Consider the following 20990-nt stretch of genomic DNA (forward strand, 5'->3'; position numbering starts at 1 on the left):
ACCATACAGATAGGATGGAGTAAAAAACCTGAAATAACAATTCAGACAACAGCTGATAACAGAAACCAGGCTTAGAGACCATTAAAAGCAGGAGAGAACAAGTGGGTCTTGAGAGTTGATTTGAAGCGAGAGATTGTGGGACCTGCACTCACTAGAACTGGGAGAGTTCAGCAGGGTGTATCTGGCATATGTGGAGACATTTTGTCAACTTTATTTCCAATTAAAAGTGGGGTTACCCATACAATTGTAATGATAGATAGATAGATAGATAGATAGATAGATAGATAGATAGATAGATAGATAGATAGATAGATAGATAGATATGTACAATGCATATATGTTTATAATGCATATATGTTTTTCAGTCTTGGCAGAGGAATTTTTAGCAGTTCATTTTGGTGATTTATAGATGTATAGATAGAGAACTTAAAACAGATTTTGAATGCAATGCATATCAACATTTTCTTATTCAACTTTCCTATTCAGTCCTTTGAAATGAGTCACAAATGATAATAGAAAGCCTTTTATAGCACTTGTGTTTCCAGCACTACCCTCCTCAACCTTAACACAAGAGGGGCAGCTATTTAGAGCACTAGAATGCCTCTTAGCATGGGTCAGGGTCCCGCAGCAGCGGCAAGAGGCCTCCTGATTGACAAGCTTTGTGACTTCACAACCATCTGAAGGACAGCAAAGTACCATCCTCAACGGTCCTCCAAGAGGGGAGTAAACACACATCTGAAACACGAGCAATAATAAAGCTGAAACCGGTTCCAAGCAAGGAATGCAATGATCAGGGAATCACAACGGGGGTCAGTGGCTTTTGTTAGAATCGTTAGGGGCTCTGCAGCCATGCTGGGAAGCTGGTTAAACTGGAGAGAAGGATCCATTATCACTGGGTGTGATTGGGCATGGCAAGTCGGTTTCAGTCAGGACTGACAAGACAGCAGGGTGTCTCTCAGGCTAAGAATGTTGTGGGAAAGTCTCAGCAGCGATGACTCTTTGAGCCTATAGTGGCACATTTTTAAATGTAATCACTTTAAGCAGAATGCACATTTTTAGATGTGTTTAAACAATGTTGACAGTTTCTTTCATTCCCTGGTTTCTGGGTCACGCTGTATATTTATAAAGAGGGGAAGTCTGGAGTCTTAGTTCCCCCCCTGTAGTTTATCCCAAGCTCTCCGGTATCTCATTGGCCTGGGATGAGAGGTGTTAAACCAATCTGCTGTGAGATCCGGCTTGAGGAACATTTCGCCATGGAAACTGTGTTCAGTATCACCATGGCAACGCACTTGAATAAAAAATAGAAAAAACAGAGACAATCTCAGACTCCAAAACAGAACTAGTCTGTTGGGTGTTTTTACCCAGTGAATTGGAGAATAATGAACGCGTTGTGTCACTGCACAAGGAAAACACGCTGTGAAAACTTTTCAGTGTGTAAACCAGCAGTGTGTAATTTGACATGAGTTCGGCATCTTTCCTCTGCACACGTGACCTCGTTACAGTATCAAAGTGGGTGTGGCTAATGTTCATTTCAAGAACACTGTCATTATCCACAGACGGGGGCTTGGATGAAGAAATAACTGCAAATGATATCTGTACAAACGGGCTGTCCCTCACAGAGACGGATCAAATTGAAAACTGCCATTACGGATTCTGTCCCGTGAAATGCAATCAGGATAAAGCTCTGTACCCTTGAGTGCCGACGTGCACGGAGGTTAAGGTGCTCGTTTGCGGTGTGTGGGGTCGCGTCTGCTCCTTTTAGTTTCTTGTAGTTTTGCCTTCAGGTGGACAGTTGCGACGCTGTGCTTCACGGTGCCCTTTCATTGATTCTGTACCGCTGTCCAACACGCCAGGCAGATCCAAGCTGACCTTCAGATATCCTAAATAGTAGGTGGGCTGAGGATTCCCAATTAGCCGCCGCGCTCTCCTGTACCAAAGGAAGGAAGACGGCAAGCTGGCTCAGCATTGGCATCAGCCCTGAAAAATGAGACCCGCTCGTGGATTCAATTAACCCTGCCGCCGGGCGGTCCTTGCCGGAATAGGGTGGGCATGTTATGCTAATCATTGAATCATTTGCACTGCGCACATGCTAACTTCAGCGTGCACCGCAGTGCATCGGGCGGTATTGCTATCTTGCATTGCACGTTTTACTAAACAAAAAGGTCTTCTGTTTTCCTGCTGCTGGTTGACTCCACGTGCCGCAGTGGGAGGCTTTGAGAGGCTTCTGGAGGATCAAAGGGAGCGGGCAGCTGTTTATTACTCATTAATGTCCCACTGTGTTCATTATTCAAATTCCATATCTATATATTTAAAAAAAGTGGCATTTGTGATCCCCCTTAGATCAACAGTATCTAATAAATGCACAGATTCTCTTGATATAGGAAGAGAATTTCTGATAACTCGATTCTTGCTGGCTTTGGGGGGAGGGGTTACATTATGAAGCTACGGTCCATGGAGTGAAGCGTCCATGGAGGGTGTATGGAGGCTCATAAGAAGCAGACAGACAACCAGAAGTTGCAGCAAGTCTTCAGTTTGTTGTGAAATCTGCAGGATCAAGGGTCCGGGCTCTTTGCAGGTAAGTGTCAAGCACACGTATCCTTGCCTGGTTCTCTTACTGGCTTCTGAGTACACCTAGCCCTCACATCTCTATCTGCAAATTACTTATAATGTGGAAACAAAGTTCAACAGGACAAGAAAAAGCTAACCCTAACCCTAACCCTATTGTCTTTTCTGGGGGGACAAAGAGCTACCCAGATGATTAAATAGTGCACATGTATCTATAGGGTTATATGTTAGTGGATAACAGTGTACTGTCTATAGTATTATTCTGACACTGTTTTAATCCTTAAACTTATGCAGGCAGATCTGAAAACATATTGCTCCACTTGATACATGGACATGGCTTTTCCCAGGTGGAGAAGGTACCCTGGGAGGCTTTCAGCGCTTCGGCTTGTTATGGATTTATCCCTGTTTCCCCAGCTAACGACAGCTTAATCACAATGTTATCCACAAGCTCTAGCGCGGCTTCACACTGACAATAGAAAATCCCTTTTCATCAGCCAGAGCACGCTGACAGTAATGGCTCTTGCATTGATAGTGCTTGGGATGAGTTTTGTCAGGAATGCAAATAACTGTCAAACAAAAGCTGATTGACTCGCGCTGTGATTGCATTTAGAGACCAGCAGAGGCACTAGAATAGCAGAAAAAGGTGCAGCAGCAATAAACTGAAAGATAAACTGATAGCCAGATACAAGAAAACAATATCAGACGCAGAGGAGTGCGACAGACAGGCTGATTGATAGATAGTCTGGGATTACCCTAATGAAAGTTTCCCATGTTATTTTCCCATGTCTACGCTATGCATTTACCATTGTTAGCACACCTCCTAAATTCAGGACAGTGCTTGCCTATGCTTTGCCATGCTTTCGCTGTGCCTTATTACACTTTGCTATGCCTTTGTTAAGGGCCTATAAGGGTAGATTCGAATGCTGCTGCTGCTGCTGTAGGTCGAGTCTGCTGAATCGGAGTCTGGATAGAGCACCGAGGAGGAGCAGCAGCCTTTCCGCCTGGTTGAGGAACACAGACTAGGTGTCTGGGGTCAAACATCTCGAGTCTGAGGGGAGCCAGGATTCAGCGACCCCAGGGAGCAGCTCAATTAACTGCCATCTCCCGGTACTATTATTGATTCAAAGGGGGAAAGGCATATGGAGAGAGACTCCAAGATTAAAATGTTCTTCCTGAAAAAATGGCCTGGCTGATTTGTTTCTTGTGTTGGTTTTCTTCCTCTTGTGTTTGCAAGGTGTTTAAACTGTGTGTGTGTGCATGCATGCGTGTGCGTGTGTGTGTGTGCGTGCGTGTGTGTGTGTGTGCGTGTGTACGTGCGTGCGTGCATGTGTGTGTGCATGCATGCGTGTGTGTGTGTGTGTGTGTGTGTGTTCTTTGACAATCTATTAGAGCTCTATCAAAGAATGAATTTGTATTCTAGCACAATTCTCTCCTTTCAACAATTTTTCCATTCAGCTTCTCTGAAATAAAAATGAAAGGAGAAAAAAAAAAGACTCAGGAGCCAGTTGCCATGGAGACGTGGCTCCATGGTGACAGCATGTCTTGTCATACCGCATCCAAACAGGTGACAAGAAAGCGCAGCATCTAATATTTCAGTTTCACTACAGGATATATATATATATATATATATATATATATATATATATATATATATATATATATATATATATATATATATGGTATGTGTATGTGTATGTGTGTGTGTGTGTGTGTGTGTGTGTGTGTGTGTGTGTGTGTGTGTGTGTGTGTGTGTGTGTGTGTGTAATCTGAGTATAATGTGATGTCTTGGATCAGTGGATTTGCTGCTGCTCACTTTCCAGAACACCATGCGATATTCATTCAATAAACTGTATTGAATTAAACTCACAGAGATTGTATTAACCCCCTCTTATTTTTAGCTCTGGGCTAAAATAGCCTTGGGAAGGACCTGTTTGTAAAATGGTGGACTGACCTTGTGGTCTGATCAGTTGGTGTTGGTGTCTGTGTCGACGCCCGCAGGAGGAACGCATCGTATTTCCTCAGGTGTTACCAACTGACACTTGATCTACGGTAAGTAATCCTCTGAATGCAGCTGTTTAAGTTTCAAAATACATTCCTTACACTGTACTTGATAGATAAACAGAACAGTCCATGAACGTTCTGTGTCAGTGTGCTACCATATCAGGCTGCCTGTATAATAATCTGCCTTGCTTGCAGTCCAAGCCTGTGGGAAGGGTTCTTACCACACCTGTCTGATTCTCCTTCCTCTGAAGAAGGTGTGACAGTTGCTCTCAGGCTCCAATGCCTACAGTCTTTCTGTATTCTCATTTTGGGTCATTATTCCCGCCCGACAGAACACGCTTGCTCGCTCACTTGCCTGTCACGCCTCTGGTAGCCTTCATGTGAGCGACTGGCTCTTTGCTTCAATTTCAAATTCAGCACAGTTTTTCGCACCCCGGATGAATAAGTAGGCTGAAGTTGCTAACCCTGTTGCTGGCTGGCTCCCTATCCAGCCTGCTAATCGTTTACGTGTTGCATCGAAACATTTCCACACACCGGCTATGTTCAAGTGAATGTTGTTGTTGGGCGGCACTGATTCCCTTGGCGAATTCAAGGCACTGCTTTTGACTTGTGATGTATTTTAATAACATGTACAGTAGTGTGGTCGCTGACCATAGATGAGGTTTGTGTTGCTATGATCTGCTCGGCTGTGAGCTAATATTAGACTCTTACTCTTAACTGAGATAATTCAACTTGTTTACCAAGCATCTAGCAGCGCAGCGGGGAAGGTCTTATTCAGCTATTTAAATCTGCCATAGGCTGGAATTCCTTTCCTCTTTAAGTGTGGTTCCTGTTTTACTGTAATGGAGTTGAAGGGCTGGTGATCACTATTGATGGCTAATTTGCATCGTATTGAACTGCGGTAATGGACATAAACGTGCCTCACTAAGGGGTTGTTTGTTCAGTACATTTTTAGGAAGAACAAAGGCAACTGCCCGGTCCTATTTTGATGGCAGGAAAAGATCACTCTGCAATATTCTTGACCCCCCCCCCCCCCCCCCCCCCCGCCTTTAAAACGTGTCCTGTGAGAGTACTAGACCAGAAGCGTCACTTCAGAAGCTGCTCCTGCCACTCTCCACAGCAGAGACAGGATCAGTCATCATCTCAGAGACGCAGCGCTCAATTACATTCAAAGCAGGGGGGAGAGGTGGAGGGGAGGGGGCATGGCATAGGTTCCATAACAACCTTGAGTGGAGAATGAAGAGCAGAATACTGACCCGCCCTGAAACGCTCACGCAGGCTGCCCTTGGCCAGGGTACACTTGAGCCACGTGTCGCTGTCATGTATCTTCAGAAGAGCGCGTTTCCAGGGTTACAGAGCCACAAACACACACACACACACACACACACATCCTGCCATATTCTGGTGACATGAAAGGAAATCCAGAACCTTAATTTATGCCTCCATGTTTGTTGTCTTTTCTTCAGCATCGAGCAATAATGAAACACTCTGGCTAGTCTGGTTTCCATGGAAACTTGCCTTGGTCCAGTAAGACATGGAAGAAAGGTGAAAGTAAGGTGAATAAAACCCAGAAAAACCAAGCATGTATTGTATAATGACCCCCCCACCCCCACCGTTGAAGAGACTTCGATTACAGGACTGCATTTTGAGGAAGAAAAAGGCTTGCTGTGAAAAGGAAAAGGCGCTTTGATATTAATTTGAATACAGGTGCTCACGAATTGCGAGTGATGGTCTGCTGGGCTGTCCACAGTTGAGAGAGGGCAGATTCTCGAGGAATAATACCAGTGCATTAATACACTGCACCACGTAGCCAGTGAACGCACCATCCCTGTAGGAAAAACAGCTCTGGTTCCAGTTCCTTTTCAAATCTACACAACGATTATTAGCTTGTTGCTTCCTAGCCAAGAGCCGTGTCACAAAAATCCAAAAACCAAAGGGTCACACAAAGCCTTCCTCCTTCAGAGCCCCGAACAATAGCAGCAAAGCGTCCTCTCTCCTGTGGAGTGTGCAAATTGATTTTTAAACTACCACTATGTGCGCACAGATGATCTTTTCAAACACTGTGGTTTAGACTCTTTTGCCACTCGCACGCGGTTTATAATAATACCTTGCCTTGCTGTGGAGTGCATGTAATCAGCCTTGTAAACTAAGTAAATACAATCACTGTGAGGTATAAGCACATCAAATAAATGATTGCAAGAGCACATTTCTCCTAAGTAGAACTTGTGTGCGTGCATGGGGCGGGGGGGGCATGGATTCCCATGCTGTTTGAAATCCAGACCCGATTATCCAAATGGCACAGGTGTGAAGTAATTTAGAAGAGGCTTCCAGGGAATCCTAATGACATCATTCCCAACGAATAATTGAGGATCTATCAAGCTAGTTTTGTGTTGATGGACCCTGGTGATCTTGTTTGTTATTCTGGGAGAAATAACAGGATACATCTGACTCCAAATCATCATTAGCACAGTTTTTCACACCCCGGATGAATAAGTAGGCTGAAGTTGTTTCATCTTGTGCGCTAAATAAATGAACATTTTCAGACGGCTTTCCTTTCAATGTGCCCTTAATTATCAGTGGTAGCTGAGCAAAGGCAACAGGAGATCTTGGGATTAAAAAGAAAAGAGAAGAATCAGATGGGAGATGATGAAGAAAGACCTGCATGGGGGTGATCCAGCTACTGCTATTGGGGAGGCTAATAATCAGCTACCCCTTTCATGGCTGCCTTATTCACTACAATTCTTTTTCTATAAGATGAAAAGGAATACAGTGTACCAGTGCAAAGAGAAATACATGTATAAACAAGATGACTAATTACTTCAAGAGGCGATCAGCGAGGGGCTTTACAAGACAGAAACAAAAAAAAATCAAATCAAATACAGCAGCTTGTTATAGTCTCTCTAGTTCTGCAGTAATGAGTATCCGCCAGGGTTAATGATAAGCTACTTGCTTGCACAGCTGCCCTAGCTGTCTTGTTTGAGCTGTGCAGTTGAAGCTTCAGTACACCTTCCTGTGTTTTGCATGAATACCTTAAACTTCAATAGGAAATATGCCCTTCTTTTAAAGATGTGTGCATTGAGTGCAGCTGCCAGCCACTAGCATTCCTAGACCATGAGCATGCCGCTCTACAGGGTTTGGTCTCCAGCCTCGTCCTGCCGTTCAGACCGAGGCTTTTTGTGAATGCACATTGTGGTGCAGAAGCTCTGTTTAAACGGCTGCTTGTCACATGAGCAATCACTGGCAAACCCCCTATCCCTGACACCTGCAGGTGTAGAGGCTCGTGGTGACAGTCCTGTAATTACAAGCAAGGTCAGGACTGGAGTTTGGTTCCGTTTCTGGGCTAGCCCTGGGATAGTGATCCTGTGCACATTTTCAAGACGCTGCTCCCTCTTCCAAACATGAATTATTGAAAGCAGTGAATAAGCGAAGGGCTCTTGATGCATTTGGCTGTGTTATAAGTACAACTAAGACATATTCAAATGAAATGCTGTATAGGTTACACGATATGGCACATGGTCCGCTGAAATATAATTCTAAAGCAAGTTTAACAAGCTGAGCAAGCAGTTCAATATTTTACTAAGACTAAATGTCACACCTCTTAATTACATGCAGAATGGAATAGAGAATTCAGAACTTGGAACACAGGAATTAGAATGTAAAAGATGCCATCAGAACTCCATAATGCAAGTAGCTCCTGACAGGGCCACTGACCAGACAGTACGGCCCGGTGAAGCCCTAATTACTGTGCTGAAATGTACGTATCACTGTCAGATGAGTCAGTCCTCAGAATACAGATGGATGCAGAGATATGAATATCCTAGCGGAACAACTCCTACTGCACAGCTGCTAGCAAATCTTTCACAATGGCAGTCAAACACTAGCCAAGAAAATAAACAGAGAGCAAATGAAAAACAGATGAGACATTAACCCGTTCCCGGGCACAGGTCACACATCCACAATGTCTATTCTGACTTGGAAAAGTTAGCGTTCAGATGCAATTTCTTACCCCCTATTATTCCCTCTGGTCCCCTGGAGAAGGTTGCTACTGCTCATGAGGGCTAGGAAAGAATGGGTTTGAAAGCTTTGGCTACCCTTCCTTAAATTAAGAGAACGCAGACGGGCGGAAAGAAAGTCGGGTAACACTTTACATGAAGTGTCTCTGATTACTGTGTATTTACATCACAGTTACTGAGTGAGCACATCGTGTACTTACACATAATTCCCTTATTCTGCATAGTTACAAGCTACTTAGTGTGTCATTTTTCACATGATATAACCCGAACTCGAACTCTAACCCTAACCCTAACCCTTCTTCTGACACAGTTGCGTCCTTACAGATATTGTTTAAAAAGATCTCTTTTGAACCCCTGCCCTGCCGGGTTGTGGCTGCTCTGTTTACTAGACAGAGATGTCTGCAAAGTTGAAACAGTGCTGATTCTCCTGCCGAACAAACACTAAGCAATGCGTGAATTATGAAGCCCAGTTTTATTCCAGATGGGCCCTGCAATCATTAGCTGGCATTTAATTGCCCTGTCTTTGATTTTTCTTCCCTTTTTGAGTTTAAAAAAACACTCATGAAGTGCTCATTAGTGGATGTGGATGGGGCTCAGGTGCTGAAGTGATGACAATGGAGTATTTGCAAGGTTGGGGAATTTAAGTGAAAACACATCAGGACTTCACCGCCCCTCACGGTATCGTTATTATCAAGCTTTAACCATGCCGTGCTTTTGTCATTCTTCCTCTGTGCATATCTTTATGCATTTCTTTCAACATTTCCTGTCTCGTGCATTATTTGTAAGTAACAACAAGGAATTTAGGGTCATATTTTTGAAGTGTTGACTCTGCACAGCCAGGACGCAAACCTGCTCTGTGTTAACCTCCCCCAGCTCTCCAGGGCTGGAGGCATTTCCCCCCTGGAGACTGGCAGCCCATTACAACACCAAAAGAAGCAGGCTTGAAGTCAATGTGACCGGTGAGATTGTAATTACCAGTGGCCTGCTCACCATTACAACACATCGTTACTAATGAGGGGGAAAGAACGCTTTGTAACTTCTTCCTTTGATTCTAATCACCCGCAGGGTCACTGGCCATATACTCCTGTTTAAGTGTTTACACCAGCAGAGACACCAAATTCAGTGGGGTCCTGAGAATACTCCTTCTCGTCGCTCGCTCCCAAGCCCGGGATTGGCTGGCCTGGTCCCAGATGCCAAGACAGGATTTTCAACCTAGATCGTGCCAGCTGCCTTCAGCAATGCCAGTCAGGACAGCTGCTGTAGAAACACCACCGGGCAATGCCTGGGCATCTGCTGGCACCAGCACTGTGGGCAATCCAGACAAGGAAAATGTGACAGTGGCTGTGTTTTGAACACAGGTATTGCTGTATTTAGGAGCCAAGACTCCTGAAAGAAATGTAAGCTTTGTTCCAAATGGATCTGTTAAAAACTGAGACCCACCAAAGTCATTTACCCAGTGGTAGTTTAGTTTGTATCTTAGATTATAGTATTACAGAACACCCGGTGACTTTTATAACAGTATTAGCCTGCAAAATGAATCAACCTCCAACTAAGGCAGGGTTCCTTTGCCTCTCAGGAAAGTGCTGTTGTGTTGCATATATCCTCAATCATGTTTCCACTGCTTTTACAGAGGGGATTTGTTTTATTAACGCTGTTGCATTTCTCGGTTCTCTTTTTATTATTTTGTGCTCAAGTGACGCTCTCCGTTCCGGAGAGCTGATTGACAGGAGGTGTCAGATCCAGTATCCAGCGTTTCACTCCCAGAAACTCTTTCCTTTCCGATCCTGTCAGGCTGTCAGAGTCCCGTCCCTTTCAATTACCAGCCGAAGCATTGTTCAGCAGGACAGGACTGGCCAGGACGCCATCTCAGACACTAGCTTATCTGTACGCCTTGTCTGATGAAGCTGTGTTTCAGCTCCAATGAGTAGAGCCAGAAGAAGGAGAATTACGCCACTGTAACAGGGCGATGTTACATGCGTGGGTCGTCACTGAATAATACTGAATCAGACACAGAGCAGGGGGTGTTGAAACACCGGTCAGGAGTGCAGATTTAAAAACAACGCAGGCCCCGACGCTGGGGTACCAACATGGAAATCCCAGCGCTGGATTTAATAAAGAAAACAAAACAAAGCTCAAAATAAAAGCTTGGCCACAAATGGCAAGCGCTAGACCCACTAAAAGGAACGTCCCGCCCCTGGAACCTGCTACACTGCTAACCCACGCTGTGCTTAGTTTGGGATTAAAACCCCCTAAACTGACTGCCTCTGGGCTCCCGGAGACCCGGCATCCTCACGGCGGCTCTTCAGAGGTCCTCGGCTGGGCAATGCCTTCACGAGCCCTGTCTTGGAGTGTCGTAGTTCTCTCCAGGGAGCGGGCGCTCTCCTCCGCGATGTCAGCAAGCAGCAAGCTTTCGCTCGGCGCCCGCCGTGGCGTTGCAGTCGCCCCCAACTTTGGCGCTGCTGCCTTCTTAAACAGACGGAAGCTCCCTGGGCACGCTCCCACAGCCAATCAGGACCTTCCAATCAGCTCCGCTCCGGGCAGGCCCCCACAGCCAATCAGGACCTTCCAATCAGCTCCGCTCCGGGCACGCCCCCACAGCCAATCAGGACCTTCCAATCAGCTCCGCTCCGGGCACGCCCCCACAGCCAATCAGGACCTTCCAATCAGCTCCGCTCCGGGCAGGCCTTCCTGTTTACCGAAGCAACAGAGCAGCTGAACCAGCGTCAGCCTCCTCCCAGTCACAACCACTATGACTTTGTGTTTTGTTGTTTTTATATTTCTTATTTGTGAGGTCTGCAATGTGTGTGTGTTTAATGCTTTCTCAATATCTGCCTGCCAGCCTGCTTGCTTGCCTGTTAGTCTGTCTGTCTGGCTCCCACTCTCTCTTTCCAGTCTTTTCACAGCGTGCTTAGTGACTGTAGCAGATATTCTTTCAATTCACCAAGAAGCCTTTTAATAACATCCCCTGGAGCCCCTGCTTTCATTCCTTTCAATATCTGAGTGAGAAAAAGAAAAAGGACGATTAAACCAACAAAGAATCTGAATGCTTGGCTCTTCCAATCGACCGGACCATTTCCTCCAGTTACCCGACGTTTCTGGCACCAATGGACTATTTCATTTTTTATGGTCCACTAACGCAAGTGATTATGATTAGTTCCACTTCATGTATTTTTTATGATCTTATCTGTATTAAGAAATCAAATAAATCATATATTTTCTATTGAGGAAGTTAGAATGCGACAGTCCAGGTTCGATGTGTATTCCTCTCTGGGGTGGGGGGTGTATTCCTCTCTGGGGGGCGCGAGAGCCCCTCTCGGGGGGGTGGGGGTGGGGGGGGTGTATTCCTCTCACATAAGGGTCCCGGGGCCGTGCCCCCCCGCACATCAAGAGGCCCCCCACCCCCCCCCCCCTCCAACATAAGGAGGGACGGGGCCCCGTAATGAGAGCCCCTCTCCGGCCCCCGCCACCCCCCTCACATAAGGACAGAACCCCCCCCCATTCCTCTCTGGGGGGGCATGTATTCCTCTCCACATAATGAGATGGGGTGGGGGATGGGTCCGGTGTACACCTCACCCCTCTAGCACGATGGAAGGGGGAAGAAACCTCTCAGAGCCTCCTCCGTGAGTGCACCTACACCCCCAGACCCCCCCCACATAAGGATGAGGGCACATATTCCTCTCTGGGGGGGGTGTATTCCCTCTCGGGGGGGTGGGGGGGGGGCTGGTGTATTCCTCTCTGGGGGGGGGTGGGGGTGGGGGGGGTGTATTCCTCTCTGAACGCACTCAGATGTATTTTACTGCCAGTCCTGCATTAGCTGACTGCCTCTTCTGGGGGGGCTCTTTAAAGGTGCTTTACTTGAACTGAAATCATCATCATCCTTTCTGTGGTTGTCAAGCTGACAAACACTAAGTTCAGGCGAAGGTAAAGACAAAAAGAATTCTTCACTATAAAAAAACACTCATGCCCAGAGGTGGCAATAGCAGCAGAGCACAAAAGCAACACTTACCATTAATCAAAACATATCAAAGAACAATACTCTAACCCTAACCCCTAAAACGCTGTACTGACATATACAGTGCAAAAAGATTTTCACTTTAGGCACATTGCAACTATGCATGATAGCATTGTGTTCAAGTGTTACCTGAATATTAATGGTGTTTTTATTTGTGACAAAAACTGTGCCAATGATTTATGGTAAGTAGCTTTGAGATTGTAGCCTGTTGTTTGGCGTCCCTGTGTCTGTGCCTCCTGATTCAAGAGAAATCATGTGACAATGTGGATCCTGTATGGGCTCCACCAGCTTGCAAACCAGGTGTGGTGAACAGTGCTGGAACCCCACAGTCCCACTGATCAGATTGCCATTGCTTTGAGGTCTGCTATTGGCTCTGAGTGTCTACAGGATAATACAGTGGTTATCATAGTGGCATGTCAGTGGTCCATTAGAGTAGGGATATTTGAATTTTTTGAAGCACTATACAAGGAGATCTAGTTTCGCCGCCACTGAATCGAATACAGCGTTATTATTAACAATGGAGTTTCAACTTTGAATGAATCTGTAATGCTGTAGATGGTATATAAATGCAGCCCCTGGTCTTGGAGTTCACCCAGCTCAGTATTTCATCCTGAATAGAAACTGGCAGTGGACGTGAGTTGCTTTAAATTAACGAAATAAAAGTGCCTGAGCCTCATCAGATCTGGATCTCGAGTGCCATGCTGAAGAGCACGTTTTAATTGGCTTCTGCAAGGGCAGAACACATTTCATGCAGCCCTGGAATTGCTCATTTGAAGCAGGAATATACAGAGTGAAAATACAGTCATGCTGCTGCATGGAGGCTAGACATTGAGAGCTCATGGAGGTCACAGGAGTGCTTTTAACTTCACTGTGAAATTACTGATAGAAAATGTTACAGCTAGAAATCAACGCTGCAAAAACGCAATACCTGTCATCCTCCAGGACTGAATTCTACTGCATACTGTGTCCAGTGTGCAGCATCTTTTAAATGTATAGCGCTGTGCTTGCTAGGGGAGCGTTTGGTTCTCTGATGGACAGTGGGGATTATTGACATGTGAATCGCTCACAGCAGGCTTGAAACATTGTCAAGGGAACGTCTGCACGGTATTCCCAGGGACCAGCCATGACGTGCGGGGAAACATCGCTTCTTGCATGTCCCTGTTCTCTTTGTTTTATTGCCCAGTGTCTCTGAAGGTCTAGTTTTCTTTTCACACACACACACACACACACACACATACACACACACACACACACACACACACACACACACACACACTTACAGATAACCCTGCACACATTGTGAATGCATTGGAGGGGTCAGAACAATGCTCCACAGTTCCAGGAAACACACTTAACAAATTTAGTGTGAAGAAATTGAAGGGGAAAGAAAAAGCTGGACTGAGTTGCTGCTCCGGATCTTGGCTCCCGACAAAAGGAAAAAGGACTCGGGTTCCAGACTCCCTCCCTTGTTTGTCTGGGCAGGGGGAAGAAATCCAACATCTTGCTGGACAGAATGTTTCTGCCAGACCCCTCAGGCCTCTTCTGTAAACACAGTGTCTGTGGGAATGAGCCAGTCCAGCCAAAGTTTGTTTTTTCAAACGAGAAAAAAGAGGAAATCAAGCTTTACTGGTACATTTATGAGTGTTCTCCGAGAACAGAGCAAACAGAAATAGCTCAGCATGGAGCAGATGGCTTGTAATGACCCTGCAGACAGAACACGTAGAGATGAGGTTGATTGTCTCTCGGGTTCCAGACAAGGGGACTATCTGGGTTGGAGCGTGAGCTGGGCTTCTCTGAGAAAACTAAAACAACAAACCTGTCAGTGTAGACCTCTCTCACGAGGGACGCCCTTTTAACATGCAATCGTCAATTTCTCATATGAGCAATGGAAGATCGAATGAATGTTAATGCCTTTCTCTCGGCTCTATCACACGCTCATCGTGATGTTAAACAGAACGCATTCGTCATTTGTGGTTAGTTTTCCTTCACCCTGCCAGCTGCCAGGCACCTTTTCAAATAAACCATCCCAGTCACTTTCAAACCACAAAGTTCAGCTGAGCAGAGCCGAAGCCCGGTTTATTTTCCAGCAGTCATCACCCCTGTGCTCTTGCCGACCCTGTAACTATTAGACCTTGGCTTCAGGTCTTGTCTCTAGGTATATCTAAGGCTGTCACTTTTTTACAGTTATCATGGATTTCCATTAAATGTACCCATTGCCCTGTAATATGTAGTTCCCCATGAAAATTCCCATTTATGAAAGAATAGTGTGTACATATACATATTTCTCTGTAACAGTAAAAGGGATCGTACCTTTGTGTATTTTACTGTTGCAATCTATTTTCCACAATATACTTTATCGTGCACAGCGGGGCTTTTAAAATAGAAAGCAATAGAAACTTAAAATAGCAAAATCTCAGCCTTCAGCAATAACCTGATCAGACCCCCCCCCCCCCCCCCCCCCCCCTTTTTAATCGCCTCTGTGCTGACACCTGATCTCCTAAATGGGAGTAATAAACAGAGAAACAGGGAGCCGAACCTGATATTGGAGAAAGCATCTCGCTAGACTGGGCAGACTTTAATGTCACGTGCGTTTTATTGTACACTGCATTGCCCGGCTGCATCAGTGGCTCAGGATGGAGGGTGTGATTTGGCTTTGGGAAGGTTTGAACCAGGATGGACCCACAAGAGATCCAGTGATGGTAAAAAAAGAAGTGGGTAACGTGATCTTGTTGGCGTTCCAGACAGGGCAGTGGCATGGTCAGCCCAAGGGGGTGCAGAGATGCTCTTAGTAGATTACTTGCATGTCAGTTGTGGGTTAGAGGTTGGGTTAAAGGTTAATCAGAATTCTGCCCATCATTAAATGCGCCCGAGTCGCTTTGCTGAGTAAAGTGGGACATGCCTTGTCATTAATTCTTGATAAGGCCGGGATTTGCTTATCACAGGATAGCAGGAGTAAATGGCAATGCAGTGGAACTAAAGTGGTGTACACAGCTATAGGGTTAAGGGATATTATTATGAAACATACAACTCCTCAGCTGCCTAATTGCAGGTTATCAAAAGCGTTTCCTGACAGAGATTGATGGGGGAGTAATCAGGCAGCAGTGGTGGGAAAGGGGAAAGGTCTGTCGCTTCTGGCTGAGCCCTGATAAACACTGGGGCAGATGTGCAAGTCAGCCCTGCATTGTAAGGGAGGTCATTCCATTACAGAGCATGTGCTCTGGCGGTGTGAAACTGTCTCAGAGTTGGAAGCTGGGAAAACAAACTGATTAGCAGTGTTTACGGAAGCACGCACGCCGTATAGGAAGGTCCATGCCGTAGGCAAGGGAAAACGAATGACGCAGCTCTGTACGCAAAAAAATGGAAACTTGCAAACAAAAACGCACATCGCATGTTCTTTCTCCAAACTGAATGGCCGGTGGTTTATTTATACTCGTTTTTATAAATAAACACCTAGATCAAAACAGGATGAAAAATGCATGCCAAACGGAGTGTGTGTGTGTGTTTACAATGGCAATAACAATAACTTTGGTGTATGCACACGTCAATGAAAATCTCGTTATCGAGATCACAAGATAAATTAACTCAGGATCTCGACGTTTTAAACCGGCCTGTTTTTTTAATATATATTTTCCCATGCCCTCAGTTAGTCGCAGTAGATTTGAACCTTACTAGAAAATTAATTTTAAAAATAATCATTATAATCCAGTGAAAACCCTTCTGGGTATATGAAAAGTCGTGTAGAGAAGACGAAGTTTGTGATTGCGTCAAAATTATCCGAAAGAGCATCTTTAGCATGTCAGATGACAAATGAAAAATGAACTCGATTGAGTCATTGTTTCCAGTGTTTTCAGACCAGATGAATGTCCATTGGCATTAAGCCTGGACACTAAGCCAGCTAAACTGGACTGCATAACCAAAAAAAAAACAAAAAAAAAACAGGGAATTGGTCAAAACAGATCTGGCGCTCTGGGCCCTGTAAATCAAGCAGGCTCCATTGTTCTCATTGTTCGCATCTCATCTATTTCAGAGTGACTTTACTCTCAGACATTCAGGCTGTGACAGGTGAGACAGCTGGGTTGTAAATTTGCACTCTGTCCCTGAAGACAGAGTAAGAGGTGCACAATGAAATCATTTACTTAACCCACTTACAATCACTTATGATTTGTATTTTTTCATTACAAGGAAGGCTGTACAGGTGTTGAAGGGGAGTTGAAGCTTCGTGAATAGGGCCCTTGGTCCTAATGTCTTCCTTTTGTTCCCCTTCTATTATAGAGCAAAACATATGATTAGACTCATTACAGGACATCTTTATTATGCGTCAGATGTGATAGCAAAAAGAATTGTGGCAATAGACAAGGTCTAGTAAACATTCCCTTCTTGGCCGTCACTTTTAGTCAGAATCCTCTGAGTTGTGTTTTAAGTATTCTCTGATGATGGCTAGTTTATTGTACAGACAAGACAATGATTTTTCCAGCTAAGCTTTATAAGGTTGACACTCATGTCTCCTCTGTACGTGTGGATACTTTCAAAAAGCAAGCAGCTCTCTGTTTCACATGGCAATTTCTGTTTTCCTCGGGGCGTCTGGCATTTTCACAAAGGCTGAATTGCTGCTTACTGTCTGATGGCAAGATGACAGCATGCATTTTGTACAGGGGGACAAAGATGCCTATTCAAGGCAATTTATTACACTGGTTTTTAAAAGCCACGCAAAATGTTTCTAAAAGCCGCGGAGAGTAATAAGACACAGTGCTCTCTCGACAGCCTGTCTGAGTGCTGGTGATGGAACTCTCTCTTGCATTCTGATGTTCTGCTTGTGGAACTAGATTGGAGGGGCCGGTCCATGCTAGCAATGTGAGGGAGAGGAAAAAAACAACAAGAATGTTTTATCCAGGGCTTGATCTATATCGCAGAGATCATTTGATGCACGTCTGTGCATGCTTCTCTGAGGTGCGGCAAACCCACCCTTAACTCTTTCAAAGATGCAGACCAGAGCACAGGTCTGGGAAAGATCATTCCATGTCAAGTGTACGTATAAGACACTGGGCCCTATTAAAAAACGTGCTCATTATGTTTGTAGTTCCTGAAACCCTGTTCAAATCTCTTAGCTATTTAACTCTCGTGGTTTGTGGTGTCGCCCAAACCCCTCGATACAATTCCAGCCTGGTTATTCACTGCACCCCATCCATTATTCTATATGTTTGGTTTTTTCAAGGCACTGTTTAACCCATGAGAATGTTTAGAAACAGTCTTTGAAAAACAGTCCTTTTGAAAACATTCCTTAAAACAGTCCTTGCAGTTTTGTGAATTTGACCCACTGAAACCATTGAATGAGCTCTTCCTGATCTATCAATGGAAACCAATCTGAAACGATACAGCGTCTCTGGGCTTCTATGAATGAAAGATTTGTTTTGGAGGGCTGTGCCGGTAACTAGCAGACTGCAGTTCCCATTCAACTTGTTTCATGACCCCTTCACCCAGGAGATAAACCACGCCAAGCCAGCGCAGCCCATTGCCCGGGAGAGCTGGAGGCTGGCATTAGGGAAGCATTAAGGGCTCCAGCGGAGTGATCGGTATTCATGACGGGAGTGTTAAAAATGCAGTGTGTTACAGGGAGCTGAAGAGCTAAGCCAATCAGAGTCACATTTAATAAAGCATCTGTATTCCAGTCCGCATGGCAGCCTGACGGATAACACAGAGCCCTGTCTCTAGATCCTGGGCTTCAGTAGCGCGTGTATGACCCCTGCCCCTGCTGACAGGCATCGTCGCAGTGTGTCATGCCAGTCCCCATCTCTGGGCTGATTCAGCTCTCCAGTTCTGTGCTGCAACGCGCATGCCTGGGTGTTTTTAATAGCGGGGTGAAGTGTCAAATCTGAAAATGAGCCAGAGGGTTACTAATGAGGGGTTCCTATATTTAGAAGCTTGTGGTCACAGTTGTGTTTTTAAGAAGCAGATCAAGTTCCATGGTCTCTTTTTTCACAGGGGACTAACAGGTAGCCCTTGCTGCGTGTCAGTACAGTATTAAACACAGCAAGAGAGGCTCATATTTGAAATGACTCACTTTGGCTAAACTTCCAATTACATGCAAGCAAATATGTGTATATTTAACATTAGCTGGCATTGTGAAACATTTGCTGTAAATAGCATTATATTAATACTTTGTATTACTTGTAATTGTCTTTCAATACAATTTCATATCACTAGCAAACAGGTGGGATTAATAGACGAATCGATCATGTAGATTGGATGATTAATCCAAATATATATATATATATATATATATATATATATATATATATATATTATATATATATATATATATATATATATATAGATAGATAGATAGATAGATAGTAGTAGTAGAAGCCTTCGACCACTTCAGGCTAACGTCGCGCTGCAGGCTGTCTTTCTCGTTCTCATATTAATGTGCAAATCCCGTGCTGCTCTTGCCTGTGAATTGTTGCACGGCTCCCTGTTCTTCGTAGCCCTGCCTCATTGTCACACCAATGATCTGAATACAGCAATTCTGTTTTATTATTATTTGTCATCGGTTGCTAGGGTGATACATTCCACCAAAAACTGCGACCATGAAATAGGTCAACAAAGGTTTGCAAACCGTGAAGCAGCTGTAAACAGAATTGATCCCGCACAACAGACAGTGCCTGCATTATCAATGTGTGATGAAAACCCTCTTATTGAGACAGGGTGGGGTATACACCTGCTCTAGTGCTTGCCATGATCACAGCCTTGGCATGTCGTAGCATTGACTCCACAAGGTGCTGGAAGGTGTCTTGAAGGAGCTTTATCCAAAAAGTCAGAAACCTTTGAAGTTTCGTCAAATGTTCGCAGAGGACCGTGATCCAGAGATGGTGGCCAGGGAACATAAGAACATAAGAACATAAGAAAGTTTACAAATGAGAGGAGGCCATTCGGCCCATCTTGCTCGTTTGGTTGTTAGTAGCTTATTGATCCCAAAATCTCATCAAGCAGCTTCTTGAAGGATCCCAGGGTGTCAGCTTCAACAACATAACTGGGGAGTTGATTCCAGACCCTCACAATTCTCTGTGTAAAAAAGTGCCTCCTATTTTCTGTTCTGAATGCCCCTTTGTCTAATTTCCATTTGTGTCCCTGGTCCTTGTTTCTTTTTTCAGGCTGAAAAAGTCCCTTGGGTGGACACTGTCAATACCTTTTAGAATTTTGAATGCTTGAATTAGGTCGCCACGTAGTCTTCTTTGTTCAAGACTGAACAGATTCGATTCTTTTAGCCTGTCTGCATATGACATGCCTTTTAAGCCCGGAATAATTCTGGTTGCTGAAGACATGCCTGAAGTCACTGTCATGCTCCTCAAACGATTCACACAGAAGTCTGGCATGGATGATGGGTTCAGGATGATCCTGCGCCCATCGCTATAACGGTACAATGCAATCTAGCCAGTAGCTAAAACAGTCACATAAACCTTCACTGTATACACACCAGGCATACCTTTCATTGCACAGTAAACCACGCGCTTCGAAAACAATTGCATTGTTGTGGTCCAAAAGTGCCATCTAGTGGTCACAATGTGTGTTACACTGAGTTTTACAGGGCAGTACTGCAGCAGCGCAATTCGACCAATGCCAGTAAATGCCCATTGCGATTATAATAGAGAGAGAGAGAGAGAGAGAGAGAGAGAGAGAGGAGAGAGAGAGAGAGAGAGAGAGAGAGAAGAGAGAGAGCAGGGAAAAGAGCAACGGTGCGCAAACTGATTCATTTTCTCGCCCCTTTATCGTTGTAGTTCACTGAATACGTTATTAAATCGCCAGGTTCAACACCACTGACTGATAAGGTCCAGGTTTTTTGGAAAAGACTGACCTTTCTTACATGTTTTGTAATAATAATAATAATAATAATAATAATAATAATAATAATAATAATAATAATAATGATGATGACCGTATACTTGTCCTTACAGACAACTTTGAAAAATACCCATAGTGTATTACCCAGAGGAAAGCTGAACCATCAGCATTACCACCAGTGATGTCTTTGGGACCAATATTGCACCGTGCTGCTGATACAGCAGAAGTGCATTGACACTGTTATCAATGCTTCCTATCATCTCTTGCAATGTGTCATGTTCATTTAGCAGTGTTCCCATGGTTATACAGCACTGTGCATTGATTGCAGCTTGCCATAGTTTAAGAGAAAACTACCAGGTGCTGGGTGATCTTGAGCGACAGCATCGTCTGCAGCAATCCTCTTCTGCAAATTCCATTGGGAGAATATGCGTTTGCATTTGTGACAGCTGTCATCGCTGGATACAGATCCGCTGTCTGAAGTGTATTGCCGTTGAATGTACCGTATAGGCCTAACTAATTGGTGTTCTCATAATGCATTACGTTAAGTCAAGACGTCATCACCT

The sequence above is a fragment of the Polyodon spathula genome, chromosome 25 (genome assembly GCF_017654505.1).
Source record: "Polyodon spathula isolate WHYD16114869_AA chromosome 25, ASM1765450v1, whole genome shotgun sequence".
Classification (NCBI taxonomy): Eukaryota; Metazoa; Chordata; class Actinopteri; order Acipenseriformes; family Polyodontidae; genus Polyodon; species Polyodon spathula.